Below are 25,833 nucleotides of genomic sequence, written 5' to 3'. Positions count from 1 at the left end.
GCAGGGACTTGGTCAGAAAGAGGACAGAAAATTCAAGAAGGAAGAATCCTTTGGTAATTCATGAGCAGGGTCATCAGTTCTTTGCATCTTTATTTGTGCTTCTGGCTTAGGTGGCAAGGAGGACAATAAAAAGCTTTCACAGAATACAAGGGAAAAAGTCTAAGTTTGTCTTGCTGGAGTTCATAAACTTTGAACTTGTCATTCAATGTGAGTCTGAGAAGCAGCCAGGAAAGAATAAAAGCACTATTTCTAGCTGTTATTATGATAGTGCTTTCAGATTGATTAAGCACTTAATGTTGCACATGCTCTCAACACTGCACATGACCTAAAGTAGAAACAGAGCTACATTTAGGGAGCTTCTGTTGCACAAGCTTTCTGGGTGAATCTCCCATTTATACTTTGACCTCTGCAGCCTCTCTCCTCCACTTCTTCCTTTCCCCTTCCTGCAAAAAGTTATCTATACTCCTTAAAATGACTTGCATGTCATCAGATTTTAAAAACTTAAATTCCAGGTTTCCAAGTTCATTGTGCAAAGGACCTTACCCCTTCCACTCAGCTGCCCCCAGAACATGCCCATCTTGACCCTCAAGAGAATGTTCTTTCCCTTTCATAGCCCAGAACAAAGGCAGGGGTTGCTTAAGCAGTAACATAAGAGCATTTAGGAAAACAACTCTACTAACTAGAGAACATCTTGTTTAGCACTTAACACTACACGATGAAGACTTTATCCTGGAGTTTGCTGGGTCTACTTTCTGTCCCATTTCCATCTGTTATTTGCCAGTGATACTGACAGCAACTCAGATGTCTAAGTGCTCATCCAGGGCTCCTAGATTACAGTCCGTCTGTTAGCCCATGAGTTTTGATCAGTCACTAACAGACACCATTTCTTTGATGCCTACAAAAGAGTTTCATGGGTTGATCATATGCAACATGCAAAGCAAAGCTCCATTTTTCAAAAAAAAAAAAGGAAGTAAATTGCCCTATCTCTCCCCTCCAGTAGCATCTGGGGATTCATGTTCCCCAGTACTGTGTCACTATGACCCCTCCCGAAAATATACTATATCTAAATTATATTTCCTTTATGTAGTGTTTACTTGTGTATAGATTTATAGATCTATACATTTATCTATAGATCATTATGTAAGATACACACAAAGAGAACTGGAAGACTAGTCATGAAAATGTTTACCGTGTGTTGTTCAATGTGGTTATTTTTAGATGTGGGATTATGGGGATTATGTGGGATTATGAATGACTTTTAAAGTTCATTCTGTATAACAGTATTTTCCAAATTTTCTACTTATCTCTTATACAACAAATTAAAAATCCTTTTACAATGTAAATTAAATACCCAGTCTCTCATATATTTCAAAGAAAGGTATAAAAATTAACAGAGAAATTAAGACATTTCCCCAGGTCAATTCACAACCTTGATATATTAGAAAGCCAGGTCAAAAGTAGTTTAGTCTTGGTTTAATCCAACCACTTCCTGCTCTTTCCCTATCAGTGTACATATCTCTTGAGAAGTGCATCTAGCTGTGCTGTTCCATAGGTAAACACTGGTCACATGTAGTATTTAACTTTAAATTTTATTAAGAAAGTGCAAGTGAAAGTCACTCAGTCCTGTCTGACTCTTTGTGACCCCATGGACTATACAGTTCATGGAATTCCCCAGGCCAGAATACTGAAGTGGGTAGCTGTTCCCTTTTTCCCAACCCAGGGATTGAACCCAGGTCTCCTGCATTGTAGGCAGATTCTTTACCAGCTAAGCCACCAGGGAAGCCCTAAATTTTATTTAAACATAATTCAAATTCAAATTCTTCAGTCACACAAGCTACATTTCAAGTTTTCAAGAACCCCATGTGACTAATGACTAACAATTGGATGGCAGAGAAACAGAAAATTCCATCACTGCAGAAAGATTTATTTGCACTGACCTAGTCCCTGTAAACCATGAGCGAACCTGCAGAGCGAAGGCCTTCACACGTTCATGGGAAATAGGACAACAGGACTCTACTTACTCTTATTTCTGCCTCACACTGCATCTGGTTCAGAGAGAATGACTAGGAGTGTCCTCAAAGGACTACATGACTAGTACAGGGTTGGGCCAAAGACCCCAATCGGAAGAGTCTCTGGGAGTCATATAACCTGAGTAAGCAATGGGAGTTATGGATGTCACAGTGGAAGCAGAGGGTAACAGCCAATGCCGGAGGGCAAATGGTCTCCTGAGCGGTTCAGACACTTGTCAGAGGTGCACAACAGTGGGCGCCTATCTCTACCCATGTCTCCGCACGCAAACATTATTTTGCAAGCATCAGGAATAGCACACGGCGATGCACTTAAGCACCAGACACATAAACATCCTCAGTGGTTGCTACACCACACATTTAAGAAAAGTATAGCTCTCTGAGCTTAAAGGAGACCACACTTTGAATTTAGTAACATCAGCATCAACTGGAAACTTCTCAGAAATGCAGAATATCATGCCCTACTCCAGACCTACTGAGTCAGAAACTCACTTTAATAAGCTCCCCCAGGTGATTTGTGTGCACATTGAAGACTGAAGGTCACTGATTTCTCTCCTCACTCTACTTTCAATTTCCAGAATGTAATGGGGACAGATATTTCAACCAAACTTTGTGCACTATCCAGACGTGGAAAATACCATGGAGTTTAAGAAACTCTTATTGATAACTGAAAACCTGAGAACTGGCTTTCAAAATAGAGAATCCAGTGCACTTTAAATGTGTTGTCAAAAATACACTTAAGAAATCACGTGAGCATTTTACTGTTTCCCTTTGGTTTAAAATACAAAAAGTAGAGATTATCACATAGTAATACTAATAGACAAATAATAAGCCATGCAAGATTCCTTTGTTCCTTACATTGCTTTCTATGTGGGGAATCATTTTTAAAAGCTTTTATTGGATAGCTTGAACAGAATCATGCCCTAATTATAGTCTTCCTTTTATTTGCCACTGAGAGGAAATGCACCAGATGAAGCTGTTTGAGACTCTATGGTTTGTTCGGCTGTATTAAATGTTTCTAACTGCTGACTTTTATCGTTCTTAACAAGTCAAGACCAGACTGAATGTCTTTGAGGATAATTGTTTTTATTCATTTCCCTTCTGTATTGCTAAAATGGAGGCGGTATGTAAATTAGGGAAAGAGATTCAGATTCAGAACTGCCCCAGACCTCTGCTAGTACTCAGAAGGAGGCAAAGCCAAATCTCTAGGTAGATCACTGCATGGCTCTGTGATCAGGGGGTCCTCCTGCAAAATGGACAGAATGTCTTCATTCTTTAACGTGGCCTCCGTGCCACTATTAACCTGACTCGTGCACAGAATCCACTTTTTTTAAATCCATGCTGATTATATCAGTGCTCCCAACATGATGTTCTTATCCATGTCCTTGACAATGCAATGAGTAGGCTTATGTCATGGAAATTACTGAAGGTTGGGGCTCAGACTTTCTGGATTCTGGTCTCAATTCTACCATGTATTTGCCGTGTGACCGTAGTATAACGAAATAAAGCCATCGTTCTCAAATCAAAGTGATTCCTCCCCCCTGAACATCTGGAAATGTCTGGAGACATATTTGATTGTCACAACTTAGAGGTGCTACTGGTATTCTAGTGCATAATGGTGCTAAAATCTATAATGCACAAGGTAGTCCCCACAACAAAGAACTATCTGGCTTAAAATGCCAATAGTGCAAGGTAGAGAAACCCCGGACATAAAGAATCTACAATTGTGGCCACCATTCAGCACTGATGCAGTCAAACAAAAACCACAGCTTACAAAAATGCCATAAACTCTGACCTACAGAATCCTCAAGTGGATAAACATGGATCCCCTGGTTCTTACTTCATGCTCAGGACTGTTTCAGGTTCTACAGAGAAACACAAAAGTGTAAGGCATGGCCTTTTGCTTATTCCTTCAGAAACTGTAAATTAGAATAAAGCATCAAGGTCTAATAGGATAATTCCTCATTGATCCATTCCAGTAATTTTTTGCTGCCTCTCGACGTGGTGCCCAGTCTAATTACAGGATGACTCCCCATCCCCCTGGGATGCCACTTTTCATTCTCATTCACTTCCTTGTTCTGAAGGAACAGCAATTTCCCACTGAATGGTTATTAGCCTTTTTCCCTTTAAGAGACTAAGAAGGAAGAAAAGCCCACAGGATAATTTTAAAAGTTGTTGCTCCAGTTTTTCTCCAACTTTAGAAATCTCTGTTGGCTTTTAATTAAGAACTTGCATTTAGACTGTGAGATGAACCAGATTTGAAGGACTGTTTTTTTCTCTCCTATAATGAAATGGCACTCGTTTCCCTAGGAGGGGTTTTCCCCAGATTCTCATTGTTCTACTAAAGATGATTTACATGGGCATCTGTGGAGATAGCTGACTCTCTGATTGGAGAGGGGGGCCAGGGTAGACACACGGTGGCTTCCCTCTGAGAAACTAGGAAATAAACACCCTCGGGATGCTGAGCTGAAATCCTCACAAACTCCAGTGTGGAATGGCTTGGAGGTGGGGTCAGTCAGAATCCCAAAGAGTGGCAGCAGGGGCTCTATGATATAAGTTCCAGAAATCTGCTGTGAATGTGACTGAATCCAGCAGCTGTCTCAGACACCTACAATGCGCATGTCAGCCTACTTCCTCTCCTCATTCAGCCTTGAGGATCAGGCCTATTCAGAAGGACTCAACTGCTACGATTAGCCACACACCCAACTCTTGGGCACCTGTGTCCAGGCTTTTAGATCCAAATTCTTTTCTCTGAGCCATTTGGCTAAGTATCAAGGTAAAATGATGATTTCCTTTATAGAATTTAATAGAAGGAAGTACTGTATTATGAGGACAAGATATCTGAATATTTCTAAAATATCTCCCTCAAAGCTATTTATTAATTACAAAAGGAAAAGAGTGGATAAACCTGACAGACATTACTTTAACAAAGTCAAGGTCAGCGTCACCAATAATAAGACACATCAATATCTTGTGCTCTTCCTGTGATGAACAGGGAAGGGCACTGCTTTCTTCCAGTGGTATTCTTGACCACAAGCATTTAACCTGAGTTTACGCAAGAGTCACAACACATCAGACAAATTCAAACTCAGGGAACTTCTATGAAATAATCAATACTCTTCAAAAGTGTCAAGTTCGTGGAAGACAAAGGAAGACTGAGGAACTCTCACAGATCAGAGGAGACAAAGAAACTATGACTACCTCTAACACAACATGGAATCCAGGACAGGATCCCAGACCAGAGAAAAAGGACATTGTGGGAAAGTAGTGAAACGTAAACAAGGTCTGTAGATAAGCTAAGAGCTTTGTATCCTACCACTGTTACTCTCCTAGTTTTCTTAACTGTCCTATGGTTATAGGATTATAATATTAATACGAAGAGAGGCAGCATGAAGGGTATACAAGAACTCTGTACTTTTTTGCAGCTTTTCTCTAAGCATAAAATTATTTCAAAACAAAAATTTTAAAGTAATAGAAAACTGCCTACAAATAATCTTGGATCAATATAAGCAAAGGAGAGGCATAAGTTAATTGTCTGCTTTATTAACCGACTCAGTGGACATGAATTTGAGCCCGCTCCTGGAGATAGTGGAGGACAGAGGAGCCTAGCATGCTGCAGTCCCTGGAGGAGCCAAAAGTTGCATACAACTTAGCGACTGAGCAACAACAACAAACAAATTAGACTTTCTAGAAAGGTAGAAAATAACAATAATGTAAATACACACACACACACACACACACACACACACAAATATATTGTGTAGAATGAGACTTATCCGTGCTGGAGTAACCAAAAGCGATGCAGAAATTTACTTCTAAGTCAGAACACTGAGATTTTAAACTTTAATCTCAGAATGAAACAGCCCACTGAGAAACTCTCCTTCTAAATCCAAGTAGGTTTTTTTTCTTTTTTTTTTTTTCTCAAACAAGCCCTTTGCCTCTATGATCACAAGCTAATGCAGAAAAATCTTATATAAGGCAAAGCCCAGAGAAGGGTCCAGTGTCCTGAAGGCTTCAGGAAGGCTCCCACATTCTGCCTACCCAATATCTCACAACTGCCAAGACACATATACCCACCCTGTCTAGAAGATCATTGTTTAGATACGATTACAAACAAACTGTGTTCTTGTTGGCAGTAAACTCCTTTTATTCCAAATAAGATATTATGGGGAACTACAGTAAGTTGACAACTAAAACCATAGTAAGCAGAACAAAGAAAAACCATAAACAATCACAACTAAGATATCAAACCATATATTGAGTACTTACTCTATATGCCAGACACTGTTCTAAGCCCCTCTACATATATTACCTCAATTCATCCCCCAAATAACCCTCTTTGATGGGTCTTATTAACAGACCCACATTACAGATGAGGAAACTGAAGCCAGGAAATATAACGCCTCCCATACCACGTATATTTCTTGTCAGGTATATTGAATTTAGTTACATACAATAAAATCCAGTCTTTATAGGTGCATAACAATATAAACTATAAGTCCAACTCTCAAAAAGTTTCCTCAGCCCCTTTTGCAGTTGACCCCTCTCCCACTCTAGACTCTGGCAACCACTGATCCATTTTCTTTTCCTACACTTTTGCCTCTCCTATAATGAATTAATGAAATAATACAATATGGAACTTTTTATTATCTGATTCCTTTTACTTAGCATAAAGCTTTTGAGATTTATAGAGGTTGTTGCATTTATTAGTTGCTCATTTCTTTAAATTGCTGAGTACTATTCCATTGTATGAATTAATCACCACTTGCTTATATAGTTTATGTCCCACTGATGGACAATTGAGTCATTTTCAATTTGAGGTTACTATAAATGACACTGTTATCAACATTTGCATATATGTCTTTTTGTGGACATATGTATACGCTTTAATTCCTCTTGCCTATATACCTACCCTAAGAGTGAGACTCCTGGGTCTTATGGTAATTGTATGTGTAACTATAAGAAACTGACAGGCCTGCAACGCCATACTGAATGAAGGGACGCAATGAAGGCAGGCCTGAGCCGCTGCCTAGGCCATGACCCGGGGTAGAGCTCACTTGCCAGAAGAATATGAAAAAGCTGAGTGACTGGGCTAAGGGAAAGCGCCGAGATGCGGGCTTCCTGCTGCCATTGGCAAGCAGAGGGACTCAGAGATCATGTAGCAGAAGCAGAAAAAGGCAAATGAGAAGAAGGAGGAACCCAAGTTGTGGCTTCATGTCCAGCCCTCTTGCCCTCTGCCTGTGTGCCTGGAGCCAGTCCCACCATATGGGTGCTTTCTCCTGGAGAGCTCACAGACCCCAGTATCTATGGCAGCCCCTTTGCCCTGAGTCTGCAGGGGTCCCTTTTGTGGTCTCTTCCCCTCAGGTACCCTCTCTCTCCCTGGGTCACACCTGGGGGTGAGGGGGTTACCCTTTCTCAGTGATTTTCATCCTTGTGGGGCTCACCCCAAAGTATTAAAAGTAGCTTTCTAACTCAAAAAGAAACTGACACATTATTTTCCAAAATGGCCATACTTTTTCACATTCCCACCAGCAATATATGAGATTTCCAGTTGCTCTACATCCTTGTCAGAGCTTGGGACCCATATTAGCTGTATGGGTATGCTGCTGCTGCTGCTGCTAAGTCGCTTCAGTCGTGTCCGACTCTGTGCGACCCCACAGATGGCAGCCCACCAGGCTCCCCCGTCCCTGGGATTCTCCAGGCAAGAATACTGGAGTGGGTTGCCATTTTCTTCTCCAATACATGAAAGTGAAAAGTGAAAGTGAAGTCACTCAGTCGTGTCTGACTCTCAGCGACTCTATGGCTTACCAGGCTCCTCCATCCATGGGATTTTCCAGGCAAGAGTATTGGAGTGGGGTGCCATTGCCTTCTCCATGTATAGGTATGAGATACCCATTAAAGTATCTCAACTTCAGTGGGTTTTAATTTGTGTTTTAGAAAAGGCAGAGAAACCAGAGATCAAATTGCCAACAACTGCTGGATCATCAAAAAAGCAAGAGAGTTCCAGAAAAACATCTATTTCTGCTTTATTGACTATGCCAAAGCCTTTGACTGTGTGGATCACAATAAACTGTGGAAAATTCTGAAAGAGATGGGAATACCAGACCATCTGACCTGTCTCTTGAGAAACCTGTATGCAGGTCAGGAAGCAACAGTTAGAATTGGACATGGAACAACAGACTGGTTCCAAATAGGAAAAGGAGTATGTCAAGGCTGTATATTGTCACCCTGCTTATTTAACGTACATGCAGAGTACATCATGAGAAGCGATGGGCTGGAAGAAACACGAGCTGGAATCAAGATTGCTGGGAGAAATATCAATAACCTCAGATATGCAGATGACACCACCCTTATGGCAGAAAGTGAAGAAGAACTAAAGAGCCTCTTGATGAAAGTGAAAGAGGAGAGTGAAAAAGTTGGCTTAAAGCTCAATGTTAGAAAACTAAGATCATGGCATCTGGTCCCATCACTTCATGGCAAATAGATGGGGAAACAGTGGAAACAGTGTCAGACTTTATTTTGGGAGGCTCCAAAATCACTGCTGATGGTGATTGCAGCCATGAAATTAAAAGACGCTTACTCCTTGGAAGGAAGGTTATGACCAACCTAGAAAGCATATTTAAAAGCAGAGACATTACTTTGCCAACAAAGGTCGCCTAGTCAAGGCTATGGTTTTTCCAGTGGTCATGTATGGATGTGAGAGTTGGATGGCGAAGAAAGCTGAGCGCCGAAGAATTGATGCTTTTGAACTGTGGTGTTGGAGAAGACTCTTGAGAGTCCCTTGGATAGCAAGGAGATCCAACCAGTCCATCCTAAAGGAGATCAGTCCTGGGTGTTCATTGGAAGGACTGATGTTGAAGCTGAAACTCCAATACTTTGGCCACCTGATGCGAAGAGTTGACTCATTTGAAAAGACCCTGATGCTGGGAAGGATTGGGGGCAGGAGGAGAAGGGGATGACAGAGGATGAGATGGTTGGATGGCATCACCGACTCGATGAACATGGGTTTGGGTAAACTCCAGGAGCTGGTGATGGACAGGAAGGCCTGGCGTGCTGCGATTCATGGGGTCACAAAGAGTCGGACACGACTGAGCAACTGAACTGAACTGAACTGAATTTGTGTTTCCCTGATAACTATGATGTTGGGCATATTTTTGTGTGTTTATTCACCATTCATATATTTTCTCTTGTGAATCATCTGTCAATTTTTTTATCAACTAGTTTATCATCTTATTATTGAGTTGCAAGTGTTCTTTATATATTCTGGATACAAATCCCTTATCAGATACGTTTTGGAAATATTTTCTTCCACTTTATGACTTACCTCTTTACTGAAAGTATCTTTTAAAGGGAAGAATTTTTAAATTTGAACAAAGTCTGCTTATCAATTTTCTTTTATGTTTCTTGGTGTTTTTTGTTCTACCTAAGAAATCTTTATTTAACCCAAGGTCACAAAGATCTTCCCTTACACTTGCTTCTAGGTATTTTAAAGTTTCAATTCTTACTTTTAACTCTATGTCTCAATTCCATTTAATTTTTATGTGTGGTGTAAGGGCATAGTTGAGGTTCTCTTTTTGTTATATAGCTATACAGTTATTGCAGAGCCACTTGTTGAAAAGACTGTTCTTTCCACCATTTCATTATCTTTAAGTATTTTATTTTTATACTATTGTAAGTGAATTGTGAATTTCAATTTCCAATTGTTTAAAGCTTATGTAGACAAAACTTCAGTTTGAAAATAGACTGAAGCCTACCAAAAAAGCACTAGATTTTTTTTTTTAAAAAAAGAAATTTTAGCAAAACTCTAGTCTATTTTCCAAACTTCAACTAATCCTTTTTAAAGTCATTAGAAGTTTTAATTATAAAAGTAATACATGTTAATTACAACAGGTCAAAAATAGCAAAAAGTGAATAAAGAAAATATTCATAATCTTTTTCCATCTCACCTTTAATCCTTCTCTGAAGTAACCAGTTGTTAACACATATTTCTTATGCTTCCACATTCAAGCAAATAGTTTTCAGTGCCTGGGTGTAGGCTGATGTTGTCAATAGTAAGAGAAAATGCCAAATTAACCTTTTCTGTATGTAAAAAAAAATAGATTTTTAAAAAATCTGCCCTCTAAATAACCCTGAATTTCTTAAAATTTCCTCTATTAAAAACTATCAACATATTGCAATATAACCAAAATACAGAATAATAGAATGCACAGTACAAATATGATGAAGTCATCCAGATACCATTTATATAACCACTTCAGCTCTCTAATCACTGTAAAGACTTAGAGCAAAAAGTACTTTCTGACCCAATTTAGCATTCAGCACTTTGTTCTTTGGACAGCCAGTCTCTCAAACATCAGTTTTTGCTCATGGCTTACAAACCACTCTTATAAATTTGCTTCTTTCAAGACCATAGGAGATTAGAAGCAGCAAATTAAAAGTCAGGAAAGGAAATATAGAGAGTAAGAGCAAAAGTAAGAGTAATATCAAAAACAACTAAAGAGAACAAGTATAATCACTCTAAGTCATTTTACCCCAAAACCAGTTGGCATATATCAATTCATAATGTCTACATTCACCAGTTTGGAAATGGAAGGGACCTTGAAATTTATCTAATTCAATGTGTTTATTGACAATGAAGTAAATCAAGACCTAAAGAGATTAACTGAGGTGTGGCTCAATTGACGTGGTCTGTCTCTGTCTCTCTCTTACACCCTCCTCCCCCTACACACACCTACTTACTGATTAAGGTGGATTGAGAACCTTAGTCCTACCTCACTACTCTAGCAATTGAGTTTGAATGACCCATAGAAGATTACCTTTTTTGAAGTATATTTCTGTATCTTAAGCAAGGGATCTGATAATTTATTTTTGAAAAAGAAGCCTTCAATTTGGGCAAAATTTTAAATAGCTTTGTGTTTATGAAGAAAGACATGCTGTTGAACATCTCATTTTGCAGCAGAGTTATGTAAATTACAAATGATGGTGTGTTTATCCCTATGCACAACTACATATGTCTGTGTATTTGTGTATATGTGTTAGGAAGCACCAAAATTATTAAAGCTCTCAACAGTAATTTTGTGCATCTTTGCCCAAATCCACATTAGAGACATCTCACAGATAGCTTGAAATCAGCCATGGTGGAAATATTTACACCACAAAAATCAGATTTTGCCACAAATCAGAACTTTTTCCCCAGAAAGCTGGTTGTGAACCATTTATCAATATACTACTTGATAAAACTATACATACATTCCTTGAAAGAAAATGTAGCCTTGACAACTACATTTCAAGTTATTGAAAGCATGCAAGGTAAAGATTCTATTTTCAGTTGTTTACTGTTGATGCTTTAAGAACTTTATTTGTTTCCATAAATATTTAAATTGGTTGGTTATTTTTAGTTTTGAGAAGAAATCAAGGCCTTTTTCTATTACTGACATCTTACTATATAGTTAATAAGATAAGCAGGAAGAGGAAAATATATATTAGCTGTTCAGATTTGCCAAGCAGTACTTCAGTATGACGTGAGCAGAAAACCAAGGTCCTAGCTCTATGGCTTGTTGTGTGATGAGACATAAAGCTTATGACAGCCATATCTCATATTCCATATGCAGTCCTAAAGAGCTGAAAACAATTTTTAATGTTTTCTTACTAACTTGAAAGGTCTCATGCTATAGAAACAGAATAAAAATATAGTACCACATGACAAGAGCCCAGAAGTTTCAGACCTAACTTCATGAAGTATATATAATATTTACAAGTCCTATATATATTATTGCCAATTACTTTTGCTCTTACAAAATCCTTAAATAAATGTGGTTCTCTTGTGAGTGACTTCAGTCAGATTTTTCATGGTTAAAAAGGGGCTCTTTGACATAGTTGCTGGTGTATTGCTGGTGTATTATATGTGATAATCAGATAGTTCCCCCAGCTCTCATATATCCACCTTATAAAATGGAATACAAGTCTTACTAAATCTTTATTAAAAGAGACCAAAGGTCAGTTGGCATAATACCAGTGAGAGTTTTAAAACTGATAATATAAAGTGGTTTGGTTTTACATACCTCGACTATATATGCAGGCACTACCCTTTTCTGAAAACAGCTTTATCAAGATGTAGTTCACATAGTGTACATACACTTCATTTATTTCAAGTGTACAATTTCGTAGCTTTTAGTTATTCACAGAGTTGTGTACTCATCACCACAATTGGTCTTAGAACATTTTTCATTACCCTCTCAAAACACTCTATACTTCCTAGTGATCACCTTCTGGTCCTCTAATCTCACTATTAGATGGGGCAACCACTAATTAACTTTCTTATTCTATACATGTGCATATTCTGTATATTTAATATAAATGGAATCATACAATAGGTGGTGCACTGTGATTGGCTTCTTTCATTCAACGTAAGAGTTTCAAGGTTCATCCATGGTATAGCATGTATCAGTGCTACACTTCTTTATACAGAAGAAGAGTATTCCATTTTATAGATATATCATGTTTGTTTATACACTCATCAGTCAATGGACATTATGTTGTTTCTACTTTTTTAGTTATTATGAATAAAACTACTATGAATATTCTCTAGAAGTTTTTTTGTGGACATATGTTTTCACATTTCTTTGGGCACATACTTAGGAATAGAACTTCTGGGTCATATGATAACTGTTTAACCATTTGCAGAGCTACCAGAATGTTTTCTAAAGCAGCTGCACGCCGTTATATTCCCATCTCAGGCAACATTCTTTACCCAGCCTATGCCTAGGAAAATGTATACTACAGAATCCCACTTAAACAATCCAGTCAATTAATATTTTCATTCCTTTATTCTGTCCGTTTACATGTAAGTTTCTTATGAGTGAAGGTGTTAACAGAATATAGGCAAGTCAGCTACCACGCAACTAGTATGACTATTCTATTCTAGTGCTTTTGGCTTGCTGGTCTTTGAAATACTTGATTTTTTTTGTTAGGTTCTTCTTTTTTCTAATTAACTTATTTATTTTAATTGGAGGCTAATTACTTTACAGTATTGTAGTGGTTTTGCCATACATTTTTAAAGCACTTCTTAAATTACAATTAAATTTTTTGGTGGTAAGTTACTACAAAGTTAGATGTTACTAAGAGAAACACATACAGAATGACTACAGCCAATGGACCTCATTTTAATGGGTTTCAGCCTGAACGCATTTGAAGGGCAAAAAACGCTTGTTCCAGTTATTTATAGGTCCACAGCCAATTAAACCTTCATAATGTTAGGCTCTTCTGATCTATTTTCAGTGAATGAATCTGAAAAGGTCATACTTTAAGAGATAGACCAACAAATCAAAACTCACACTAGACAGAATTCCTTTGATACACCAACATTCTCTACTTCTGTTTTGGAAAAAGTCAGAGTTACAGTTATGACAATGTGTCTCTGTGAAGTGGCAGCATCTCACATCATCTTGCTAGTCCATTCAATTATTTACTTTCCCCACATACACGTACCACTAATAGCAATTATTCAGGGGCAAATTAGAAGAACAAGTGACCAAAAAATAAATTCCAAAAGAGTCTACAGAAAAAGAAAACTTTTATTTTCTCTTGAAAAAGCCAGATTTGTCTATTAATATTTGCTTTCTTCAAATACCTCAGGGCCATAGGGAACGGTTAGTTTACAGACAGTAAACCTGGACCCCCTAGGACTCCACTGAGGCCACTTTATAACTGTATTTGTCTCCATCTGTCTTACCCTCCCTAGTAGACTGAAGCTCCGTGAGCGCTTGGTTTTCTCTTCTTATAACCTTCCCAAATTGACTTGCATCCAATGAGAGTTTCATAAGTGATTTATAAATAAAATAATTGATATGGTCAAGAGGAATATGATAATACCACAAACATAAGTCCTTTTTAGTTTGCATCAAGGGTGACATTGCTGCCCAACTGAAAGGTGTTCTTAGTACAGTACACCAATCTTGCTTCCATTGGAAGCTCACCTCACGTCTCTGAAATTGTGTCACCTTCAGATGAGGTCACCTTCACATCAGCCCCACACAGCACTGCCAAATTATGATACTGAAGCAAGATACGAGGAGCATAGGCACCACTGAATTGACAGGAGGCAATTTGAGTGGCATCAAAGCAAAGCCTTCATGTATCATTTATTCAACTTCTTGACACCAACATAATTACATATTAAAATTTCTGGCAATGTTTCAGTGGCCAGGAATGTTTAAAACAAAAATATATCTCTTCCTGTTTGGAAACCTGTCTCTTACAAGAGTTGGATGAAAACAGGCCACAGAAGCACTTTTCCTAAAGCCTTAGCTTGCCATAAAGTGCCACTTTCAGTAGATTCTCTCTAAGCTAACAGAATCCTTGAACAATGCAGAGAGGTAAGGAATCAAACCCAATACTGATCTTCCTAATTAATTTCAGAAGCATTCTTTGTACCTGCCTTCAATATGGTTTGAACATGAAACTCCTATACAATGATTCCTACCACATGTATGGTAAAGCTCCTCACGAATACATACTAATCACCATGATATGGGCCCTAGGCAAGGATGCTATCTTTACCTCTAGTAGGCAGATAAATTCCTTGTTTCAGCGGTGGGTATCTGAAAGGGGCTTTCCTGGTGGCTCAGATGGTAAAGGATCCACCTGTAGTGCAGGAAACCAAGGTTCAATCCTCTAGAAAGATCCTCTGGAGATGGGAATGGCTACTCAACTCCAATATTCTTGCCTGGAGAATTCCATGGACAGAGGCATCTGGTGGGCGATAGTCCATGGGGTCGCAAAGATTCGGACACAACTGAGTGACAAACATATGAGACCTGAATGAAAGGCACTTCCTACTGAGCTGCCATTGGATTATAAGAATTTTCAAATTCCCTAAGAAATACAGTAGAAATGTAAATGATAGGTAGTGAAATAGTGAGAGCATAGCCTCTGGAGTCAGGAAGACTGTATTCAAATCTCAGTTCTTTTACAAATGATATGGTCTTAATTTTAATTCCATCTGAGTCTCAGTTTCTTTATTTGTGAAATATAATTACCATCCCCTGTGTTGGGAGTGGTATTGAGCAATAAATGAGCTACGCCATTAAGTACCTGGCACAAAACATGTAACAGATTCAATGTCCATACTCTTCCCTTCCCCTTCCCTGCTTATAATATTAAGGGCCATAGTTCATAAAATCAATGTTTGCATTAAGAGGATTATACAAGGGACTGTAGCAACTCTACAAAATTGCTGACATAAATGGTTTCATTTACCCATGAAGTTGAGTATAAACAGGAACTAAAGTAAAAACCGTAAAATCACCTAAATCTCCCACACATTCCCCAAGTACATTTAAGTTTTCTAATCTCTTTGTAGTAAAACAAGAAAAAAGTCAAATGTCTTCCATTTATATTACTGACAGTCCTAATGTCCCTTCACAACTAGAGACTTTGATTAAGGCTCCACATCTGCAGGATTTGTAGTGCAACCACCACCCCCCTATATATGTTGCACTGAAGATAGATTTTACGGAATTCTTTTCTATTTGAAAAGAGTAAACTCTTGGAGGAGCCTTGCCCATCTTCCTTGGGTACAGTACCAGGACCTGAGTTCAACTTGAAGAAGTCTCTGCTTGCCAAAGCTGCTTTCAGTCTCCATCTTTTTTCCTCCTTTCCTCATGCCCTCCCTGTCCCTTTCTCTGGTCCAAAATTGATAGGCACCAGGGTCCTAAGGCTCATTTTTATTACATTATCTCTCTCCTCTTGGCCACAGCATCACCAAGTGTTCTAGTATGACAGCCCAGGGTTCTCACGTTGTCGTCATTCTCCAAACAGACCTCTGATGGTCTCCTATCCAGTATTTTGCACTCTTTGAATCCTCTAGAAACCAGGATACTTGAAAGCATAGGTACAGAATAGCAAGCTAGAAATAGTATTCAAAGTTGTCATGTGATACTGAATGAAGCAGTCTCTGAGGGTGGGAGAAGGTGCTTGAAAAAGAGACATTAAGGAAATGTCAGCCTAAGAGGTTTTAGAACATATAACTCTCAAGACAGATGTATGTTTCCATAATGAAGAGTATGCTATACATGATAGGAGGAGAACTACTGACACACTGATTAAGGAGACCAGAGGACAATCAAAGTGACAAAATGCAGCATATAAAATTATATTCTATCTTGAAAAGCATTATTAATTGCATATATTTTTAAGACACCTCATATTTTAGGCCTAACCACCATTGAGCTTCAGAAATTATATGTAAATCATTAAATGTTTCAGATTAATTTCTATAAATATTGCTGGACTAGAGTATGTATGTAAACTCTCTAAAAACCTTGTTCCCATGACAGATTCATCTGTGGTATACTGTCTGATTACAACTTTAAAAGTATAAAGGAAGATGGTATATAACTCGGTATATATTTCATGAGCCATTAAAAATTGAGATGACTAATGGCTTGATTACATAAGTTAATTAATAAATTTCCATATTTATTTAAATTTATCTACTAGAATTATATATTTATTTACTGTCTCTGCATATATTCTTAGAATATGAAATAGGAATGTAAATGAAACAATACAAATAAACACAACTATCTTTAAATGCGCTAAGTCACCAAAAGGAATGCATCCAAAGCTTGCTAAGCATTTAATGCAGTTCTGTTTTGATATTCAATGGTACTTATATGTGACACTGGAATCTTCTTTGATTCTGTTTTGCATAAAGGAAAAAAAATCACCTTGAACACAAGATTAAGTCATAAACTTGAAGAGACCATACACAGAGTTGCAAGTACCCTACTGCTAATTTCTCATCTAAAACTACCAGCTTTTTCCATCACTCTGTCTCATTCTTGCTCATCAGTTTCTTAAGTGACCAGAAGACCATGCATCATGAACACCAAACACACAGAGAGAAAATATTCTTTTTTTTTCTTTTTGAAAGGGGAGAGTGAGTTTTTATTCTTTAACCAAAGGGGGAAAAAAGGGAAAAAAGAAACCCTCAAAAATCTGTTTTTATTACTATAACACATAACATAAAGCACAGGGGATATCTGAGCCCTGAACTATCTAGAAATTAGCCATATTGCTTTGTTCTTCTCTCTTTACCTTGGGATGTATGTCTTTTTCTGCTCTCCCCTCTCCCATTCCACATTAATTCTCCAGCAGCTCATTACATATGGCTGTGTCAGTCAGAGCCTTCATTTCCAATAATTTCCCAACCAGAAGACATGCTTCATGTTTTAACTGGAGCATAGCTAATGATGCAGATGAAATCCGGGCCTGGTAACATTTGATCTGGCCCCAGACAAGAGGAGCAAGGTGGCATCAGCCTCCTCTGATAGAGTCTGAAGCCAAGGAGTGGCACCAGTATACAAGTGACATGCATATCACATGTATCAAAGTGGAAGCTCAATCTGTAAGGCAATAAGACTCTCTCACATCCCAGCATGGGTGCTGGCCCTGAGCTGCAGTTCCAGTAATTGACATAGTTGCCCAATGCTACAAAACAAACTCAGAAACTATTCTCATTAGACATCCCCCTGCTTTGCGACTCTGTTATTGTAAAACCCAAACACTGAGCCCCATACCAGCGTGGCTCTGTTTTTAATTAGTTCTGATGGCATTGGGCTGTAAGCCAAAGAAAAAATGAACTTCCTGTGACTGAGGCTTGCTGCTCAGTATGTTGCTTCCTTCTAAAAGAGATTGTTTTCACAACATTTTATGAAAAGGACTACTGACAGAAATAATATAAGTTTTTACTGCTTTTGATATTTTTTTCAGGCTTATAAAAGGCACTGAAAAGTCAGAGGATTTGTAAAGTTACAATGCCATTATTTGGTCTTTTGTGTGACCCAGTTGACTTGTCTTTTGATTAAAGACATCCTACCCGATTAATTTTTTTTAATGGAGAAAACACAGGCTTCTGTTAAAATTTTAAGACCATGAATGTTTTAGTGTTTCCACTAAATTAATTCGGTGATATATTTTTTACTGCCTGGGTCACTGCTGGCATGGTGTTAGAATTGAGATGCTGGGAAGGTCACCTCCTGAATACAAGGAAGGAAAAGGGCTGATGGGAACTTCAGACAGATAAAGAACAATTTAGATAAATGCTAAAATCTTACACAAAATGAACCTCTACTGGCCACTGATTTTTTGTTCTCTATAAGATTTTGAAAATCCTTCCCATAGAGGGAATTTCCTAATTTATGACTCTCCTCCCCAAGTTACAAGCTAGATATTTGTTTTCCAGATTCCTTTGTAATTTGTCATGACATATGACTTAGGGTCTGCCGATTAGACACACTCAAACACAACTTCAAGACAGCTAAATGAGGAAGAAGATAGCACATGGAACTTACTCTGCCACATGAAGGCATCGCATTCAAGAGCAGCAGTAGCCCAGGTTCCAGCTGTGGCACCCACATTCCCACCACTGCTAACGGCTCCCCATGCCATGCAGCGTGCACAGACAGCAGTCACAGGGTCTCCACTAAATCAGGGCAGCAGTGGGACTGGGTATGCTTTGGGGGTGCAAAGCTTTCGAGTTTGACTCCTCCGCTCTCCTGGAGATTCTGTGAGCTGGCCAATTGCCTTTAACTAATCACATCTCTACTTCCATTAGCTAGAGAGAATTTCTTTGTAAACAAATAGAATCTCCTATACAACGATTCTGGATGCTATGCGTCCAGTAAAAAAGTAATAAGATGTATTTAAGATTGTTCTGAGAGCAATATGGATTAAAGGGGGGAAGCGTAGAAGCTGGAACATTAATGGAGAGACCATTACAGTTGTTGGTACAAGAAATGATGGTAGAAATGAAGGTTTACGTCCACCCCAAACCACATACGGAATGTCCACAGCAGCATTAATCATAATAGACATAAGCTAGAAACAAGCCACAGGCCCATTAACAGTAGACAAACTACAGGACATTCACCCAGTGGGGGGTGGGGGAAGTAATAAGATGGTACTGAGCAGTGGTTAAGAAACCAGTCTTTGTAATTAGTTGATCATGGTTTGGAGTCCTAGCTCTGCCCCTTAAGAGCTGTGTGAACCTGGGACAATTGCTTTGAGCATCTGTTCACCTGACGAGTGAGAATGATTATTCCTTACTCATAAGGTTCTTCAGAGAATTTAGAAAAATACGGTAGCTATTATTATTATTTTATTACTGTCATCATCATCATCACTAATGGAGGCATTTAGAAGACCTTTCCAAGTCCTTTGAGGTATGGTTATAGAGTCTACTTTAAATAAACAGGTGTTTACTTTCCTTGGGTGCAGGCTTAGAAGATCCCTGGATTATAGAGTTGGATGACATCAAGGATTATCCTAGTCCTCCTCATGCCTCTCAAAGGGTAATTATCTATAGTTTTCTATAAAAGGCCAGAGAATGAGATGCCACTGATGATTTTTCACTTATAGCTTACTCAAACCTACAAGTGTTTGCCAACCAAACCAAAATAATTCCTGCCACACTTACGCATCTATTCCTTTTGAACACATCTAGTAGCCTGACAAAGTTCTAGACATCCTTCAAAATCTACTGTAAACATCACCTCCTTGCTGAAGCCTTTTCCTATCTCCCTTAATCAGATAGGAACTTACTTTCTTTGAATACGGATACCATTGCCTCTAGTGGCAGTTAATACATTCGTGCTTTTGTGAAGCTTAGTTGTATGCATGATGTAACTCCCCTCACTGGTATAAACTAAGCTCCTTAAGATGAAAATTCATCTCTGCATCTCCTATAGCCCCTAGCAAGGTGCTCTGCACATGCTATTCCTGTATATCATACTGTAATCTACACTACTACAATGCTTGCTCTCCACTGTATAAGTATACTAGAGGCTCCCTGAAAGTACAGACTTTTTAATTCACCCTTATACCTTCTTTGGTGCATGTAATGTGTTTGTTGAATTGAATTTAAAAGTATTAGGCTAAAATTTTTTTTATGTATTTCCTCCTTTTATTAGAGTTTTTTATTCCCTTTCAGTCAGTTCTTCTTTGAACCTCTAAGAGTCTACAGCATTTATATCACCCCAGCAAGACTTGAGGAAAGTAAATTCTTTGTCATCATTACTGACCAACCTTATTATTGCTTTTACATAATCTTTGCAAACTGCTCATAAAGTATTTTCATTACACCTTATGTTTCAGGCCAGCTATTACTGTTTCCTCTCCCGAACACCCACATCTGGACAGCTGTTGTATAAAATGTGTGACATGCTGCTGTAATTCCTGCAACCTACCATGGAAAGTCATATTCATCTGTAATGGACTACACTTCCAGTCCCCCTCCAAGCTTCCAAGTCTCTCAACTAGAAGGTGGTGGTGAAATATGCACATTCTCTTGGTCCCATTTTATCCTCTTACCCCCATCCTTTAACCTCCTTAGAGATCCTTACAAGGATAGTCTAGATTTATTGTTATTCTTTAGTCTCCTTAAACCTCTCTCTTTTTTCCCCACTATTAAACCTATCTCTTTTTGATATCCTCCAGGACCTCACCAAAATGATACATGAATTTTTTTTAAGTTTCTAGAATGAAGCCTTCCCTTTTCCTTCCTATGCAAGAGTGATTCCTCTTCTACAATTGGACAACAGATGCATGTGTCCTGTCCTCAGATGTGCTCCCTTTCTCTAATCCAACGCAGGATACAGTCCTAAAGAAGATGTTCGAACACTTGCACAATTACCCCAAGACACGTCATACTTCCAATTTGGGAGAGCAATAAATGGCAAAGAGCAGCTCAAAACTCCTTCTCCTCCCATCCATCTTTGCCCAAGAATTGGGTCCATAAGTGAATTCATCAGTCCCTGGAAACTTCCTCTTATTTTTTCCTTTGACATGTTCTCTCCTTGGATTATTTCCTTAGCAATGTGATTGGTATCGAGGGTCTCTGGGTCTTCCCTGGTGGCTCAGTGTAATGCAGGAGACATGGGTTCAATCCCTGAGTCGGAAAGATTCCCTAGAGAAAGAAATGGTAACCCACTCCAGTAATCTTACCTGGAAAATACCATGGACAGAGAAGCCTGTTGGGCTATAGGCCACGGGGGTCACAAAAAGTCTGACACAACTGAGTGACTAAGCAAGAGCAACAACATAGAGAGTCTCAAGCCTGCTAACTGATACGAATACACTCCATACCCCAACCATGCCTCTTCGTGTGTGGAGACCTCTTACTGTGTCTTATTGCTTAAAAGTTTTCTATTAAACAAGTGATATTAACATTTTTCAGATGACAGATCTCTTTGAGAATTTGATGAGAGAATTATCTCGTCAGAACAAAATACATGAGGACACACATAAATGCATATAAATGATATCAAGGGGTAAAGAGACCTACTACAGCCTCTCCATAGACCCCACAAATTGTAATCCCAGTTAAAAACCCTGCTGGAGTAGAAAAGGGTTTTTTTTTAATAAAAGCATATTAAATTATCCACATCCCTTGAAGCAATCTAAGAGGCCACCACAAATCATATCAAGATGATAATGGGAACACAGGAGAGAAAATTCACTTTTGGGAATGAGACACACAGTGAAAGAGAGAAGCTGTATCTCTCTCTTCTTTTAGAATATCAAGATGTTACCTGTTGGCTTAATGTAATGCTGTCAGAAGGCCAACCATCTGAGGAGTAAATCTAATACATATTTCATCCAAGAGTTATTATTCCAATTATACTGATATAAGGCGAGCAGGATTTTGTCTGTCATCTATCTACATATCCATCCATCCATTATCCTTCCATCCTTCCATCTATCCATCCATCTATATAATGTTACCACCAAAAATTCAATCTTTGCTCCAAAAACTGTTACCAATTTATTTTGAGATTGTCACCCAAAATCATCTGTCCTATTTATTATTTCAAGTTGAAAAATAATAAATATTAGATATGTCTCAAAAAAGCAAAAAAATTAGCAAGGTTTTTAAAAAGTGTAAACTTCTTAAACATTTTTATATGGGGAAATTCACAAGCAGCCATTTTTGTTTAGTTGCTCAGTAACAACCTTTTGAAGACAAGGTAAAATATTATCTAGTAAGCCATCGTGAGGGCTTCCCCAGTGGCTCAGTGGTAAAAAAAAAAAAAAAAACCCGCCTGCCAACGCAGGAGACGCCGGTTCGATCCCTGGGGTTGGGAAGATCCCCTGGAGTAGGAAATGACAACCCACTCCAGTTTCTTGCCTGGAAAATTCCATGGCCACAGGAGCCTGGCGGGCTATGGTTCATAGGGTCAGAAAGAGCTGGACACAACTGAAGTGACTTAACACGCACACAAGCCATCATGAGGAGGAGTACTGCCTTCTTTGGCTTCATTCTTCCCCACAAAGGGACCAGCTATTCACTTGCCATCTGTCACCTTCTTTTGGGGTGTTTTGTTTTGTTTTTTTTTTTGAGTCTATGTATCTATTTGTTTCTTTTTGGCTGAGCTAGGTCTGCAATGCTTTGGGCAGACTTTCTCTAGTTGCCTGAGTAGGGGCTACTCTGCATTGCAATATACAGGCTTCTCATTGTGGTAGTTTCTTTTGTTGCAGAGCACAGGCTCTAGGCATGTGGGCTTCAGTAGTTGCAGCATCCGGGCTTAGTAGTTATGGTGCATGGACTTAGTTGCTCTGCAGCATGTGGAATCTTTCTGGGCCAGGGATCAAACACGTCCCCTGCATTGGCAGGCAGATTCTTATCCATTGTACCACTAAGAAAGTCCCATCTGTCCCCTTTTAAACATGTTAGTATGGCCTTGCCTAGAGATGCTGGTATGTGTGATACTTTTACAGATATTAGAAATTTTACTTGTAAATTTCCCTGGGTAGCCAAGCCTCCACAAGAATTTACCACATTATTCCAACTGGGTTATCAGACTCAAATACATCAAGTAAGTCCGCAAAAACAATCAGACCCTCTCTGACCTATACCCTCTCCCAATATTCCTCAGACCTTACCTCCTACTGTCCCTCCCTTGGACAAGCCAAGTCATGTTTTACTGTCACTACATTAGACTCATTCTTGGAATTCATTTGCTGTTCTCTCTGCCAGAAATACTATTTCCTTACTTCCTTCAGATCTTTGCTCAAATGTCACCTTCTCACTGAGGCCTTCTCTGATTTATTTTTCTCAATAGCACTTGTCAATCATCTAACATAACACACATTTTACTTACATTTTCATTTTTCACCTATCCGATCCTGACTTACCTAGATAGAATGTAAGCTCTATCAAAATACATAAAAATCTATACATATTTTGCCCACACTTTTGCATTGCTATATACTCAGATTTACAACAGTATCTGACATGTAATTGATTCTCAGTAAAAACCCTCATAATTATGGTATCTCATGCCAATGGTAACTTTTACTCAATGTTTGATACAGATAGAAACTAAGACTTTCTCCCAATTTGAAATATTATTCTCAAATGTATATATACAGTTATTTTTAAATAACTGAAATACACTGAACATGCAACAAATGTCTCAAACTAAATAAAAGTGGCAAGGCAGGAGGACACAGTGGTTGGTGGGTCAAAGTCATTTTTCTAACATATTGATTCTCCAGAGCACAAAAGTTATATAGTATGGAATTTAGGTTAGTAGATTAAGTGAAATAACTAATGGGTTCTCATTCCTATAGGGTTAAATTAGATCAGGATGCACTCCATACTGCGATGCTCACAGAGCAGGTAGGAGGATTTTGCCAATGCCCAAGCTGGGTCACCACTTCTCCCAATTGTGATCAAGTTATCAATCACTCAAGGAAACTCACAAAGTCCCTTTGCCCAGATCAACAGTTTGAATAGAAGACAAGGGTTGGGCAAAGTTCTACCAATGAGAAAACTCTGTCAAGGAGTGGAAGGAACTCAAGAATCACTAATCTGGTCTATGACATCTTGCAACAGAGTAGCTAAGACCTAATGTTGAGATACAAGTACACATGGCTCTAAAGTTTCCAAAACATTGCAGCCATGAATCATGTTTGGCCTGGTGGTGAAAGGTATGACTATAGGACTAAAAGTTGCTGCCTCAACTTCTGGCAGCTCTCAAGAAAATGCAGTAGTTGCAGCAGAGGTGGAGCAAACAGTTGCGGATCAAAGCACTTAGTCATCTAAAGCATGTCAGAAGACACTTAACAAAAGATCCAAAACTATCTGCCAGGTGTGCCATTATCACAGCTCAGATTCACTAGCTAGGACACTAGGGATGTGCCTCAGTATGTCACTGAGCAGCACAGCCTCAGAACCCAAAGGGTATGTGGTAGCTCATGCCTTTGTCAGATCCAACCAACCACACTGCCTGGACATGTTAAAGTTCAGCCAACCCAGTCACAGCACAGTCAGTTTTGGCACTTTGGCTGTCAGAGCACGCTCATTTCCACCAATGAATTCAAATCCAGCAATGAGAGTCTGATCAGCACTAGACGCTAAACCACTAGGTACCATCTCTATAACCTTCTAGATGGCACAGAAAAGATCATGAATGGATACTACTGGATGTCCACATGCTTTCATTTCCACAATGAGAGAAGTGTGTCCAGGTAGCCCAAGAGAAAAGACATCAGACTGATATGTGGTTTTGTCAAAGAAGAAATGTGATCCGTAGTCTAGGGCCCTCAGAAATTTACAGTCTGTCTTTGTTCCATATTATGTTTTCCAGATCTGTGCCAAGTACTTAGTAGGCTGCATCCAAGTCAATTACCATCTCTGATTATGATTAAATAGGCCCAAAGCACTGATTAAGGTCTCTTCCTATATTGCCCACCAAGCTTGCTGAGTTTCTCTTGTCAATATTCTCATTTACCTTTCATGGCTCCATCCTAATTGGACATCATTTAGATTCAATAATGATTCTTCATATTATGGTGGTGATCTTTGCCCAAGTAATATAAACAAAAATATATTCCACTAGAAAAAAGAGAGGGAGTATGTGGGTGTTTGAAACCTAAGGATACATCTGAATTCTACAATCCCAGAATGAGCTGATCAGATGAAGTTCATAAAAATCAAGTAGCAGTCTCCCGTAATAATGTATTTTACTGTTTATAAGAAAAATCAAATCATTTGCATTTTTTTTTCAGCAAATGATCTGCATACTGCCATTCTGTAGACACATGGCAGTAGTTAGGCATTATATCTGTTCCAGTCTAATATCTGAAGTTAGACATTATATCTGTTCCAGTGAGTTCAGCTAAATCATGATAACAAGCATAGTTATTGGGCTAAAAGACATTAACAGCCACAGTGTTCCATTTCCATCAGGGGGTAAAAACTGTTCTATTTTTACTTCTAATAGATGGGAATTTAACTATAATAAAACTAGTAAGAAATATTTCTAAATGATGATGCTAATAGTAAACATGGCATATAAATAATTATTCTAGAATAAATAAAAAAAGAGACACATAAAATGTTCTTTTCTTCATTTTCTTCCTAGAACAAAAAATTATAAACCATAGTGTAGCTTTTAAAATGAATTCAGGTGAAGAATCAAGACAATAATTAAGCCAGTTCTCCAGATTATTAAGAGGTCAAATCAACTCTGTTCCTAGTCACAATATCTTTGATGGGTTAAAAGCGGACCTTTGCTTTGATTTCAGTTCAAAAATTTTATCATTCTCATGTGACAGGAAAAGGTACTAATCCATGAATTACATAGAAATTCTCACCAATAAATGTATATACCAATATCAAGTAAAACTTGGATTCATACAGTAAATCCACTATTGGTTACATAAGATCACCAACATTCACTTACATGCCAAAAGCAAATCAATCTTATTTTGCTCTTGAATTAAATGAAAAAGCAGTAAC

General features: G+C 38.5%; 2 long non-coding RNA genes across 2 annotated transcripts in view; one reads left to right on the top strand and one right to left on the bottom strand.

The window, feature by feature from the left end:
- The window catches only part of LOC145518737 (uncharacterized), a 49,245-nt gene extending 28,464 nt beyond the window's left edge, over positions 1-20,781 (top strand). The window contains exons 3-5 of the long non-coding RNA XR_014063238.1: positions 19,308-19,381; positions 20,184-20,351; positions 20,561-20,781. This is a non-coding gene — a long non-coding RNA (uncharacterized LOC145518737). The remainder of the gene's footprint in view (positions 1-19,307; positions 19,382-20,183; positions 20,352-20,560) is intronic.
- Positions 1-25,833, bottom strand: part of LOC145518736 (uncharacterized) — a 208,489-nt gene that overhangs the window by 119,256 nt on the left and 63,400 nt on the right. The window lies entirely within an intron of this gene.

This window comes from Giraffa tippelskirchi, chromosome 8 (assembly GCF_054371585.1).
Source record: "Giraffa tippelskirchi isolate mGirTip1 chromosome 8, T2T-mGirTip1v1.2.pri, whole genome shotgun sequence".
NCBI classification, from domain to species: Eukaryota; Metazoa; Chordata; class Mammalia; order Artiodactyla; family Giraffidae; genus Giraffa; species Giraffa tippelskirchi.
This window is presented reverse-complemented; position numbering and strand designations above follow the sequence as displayed.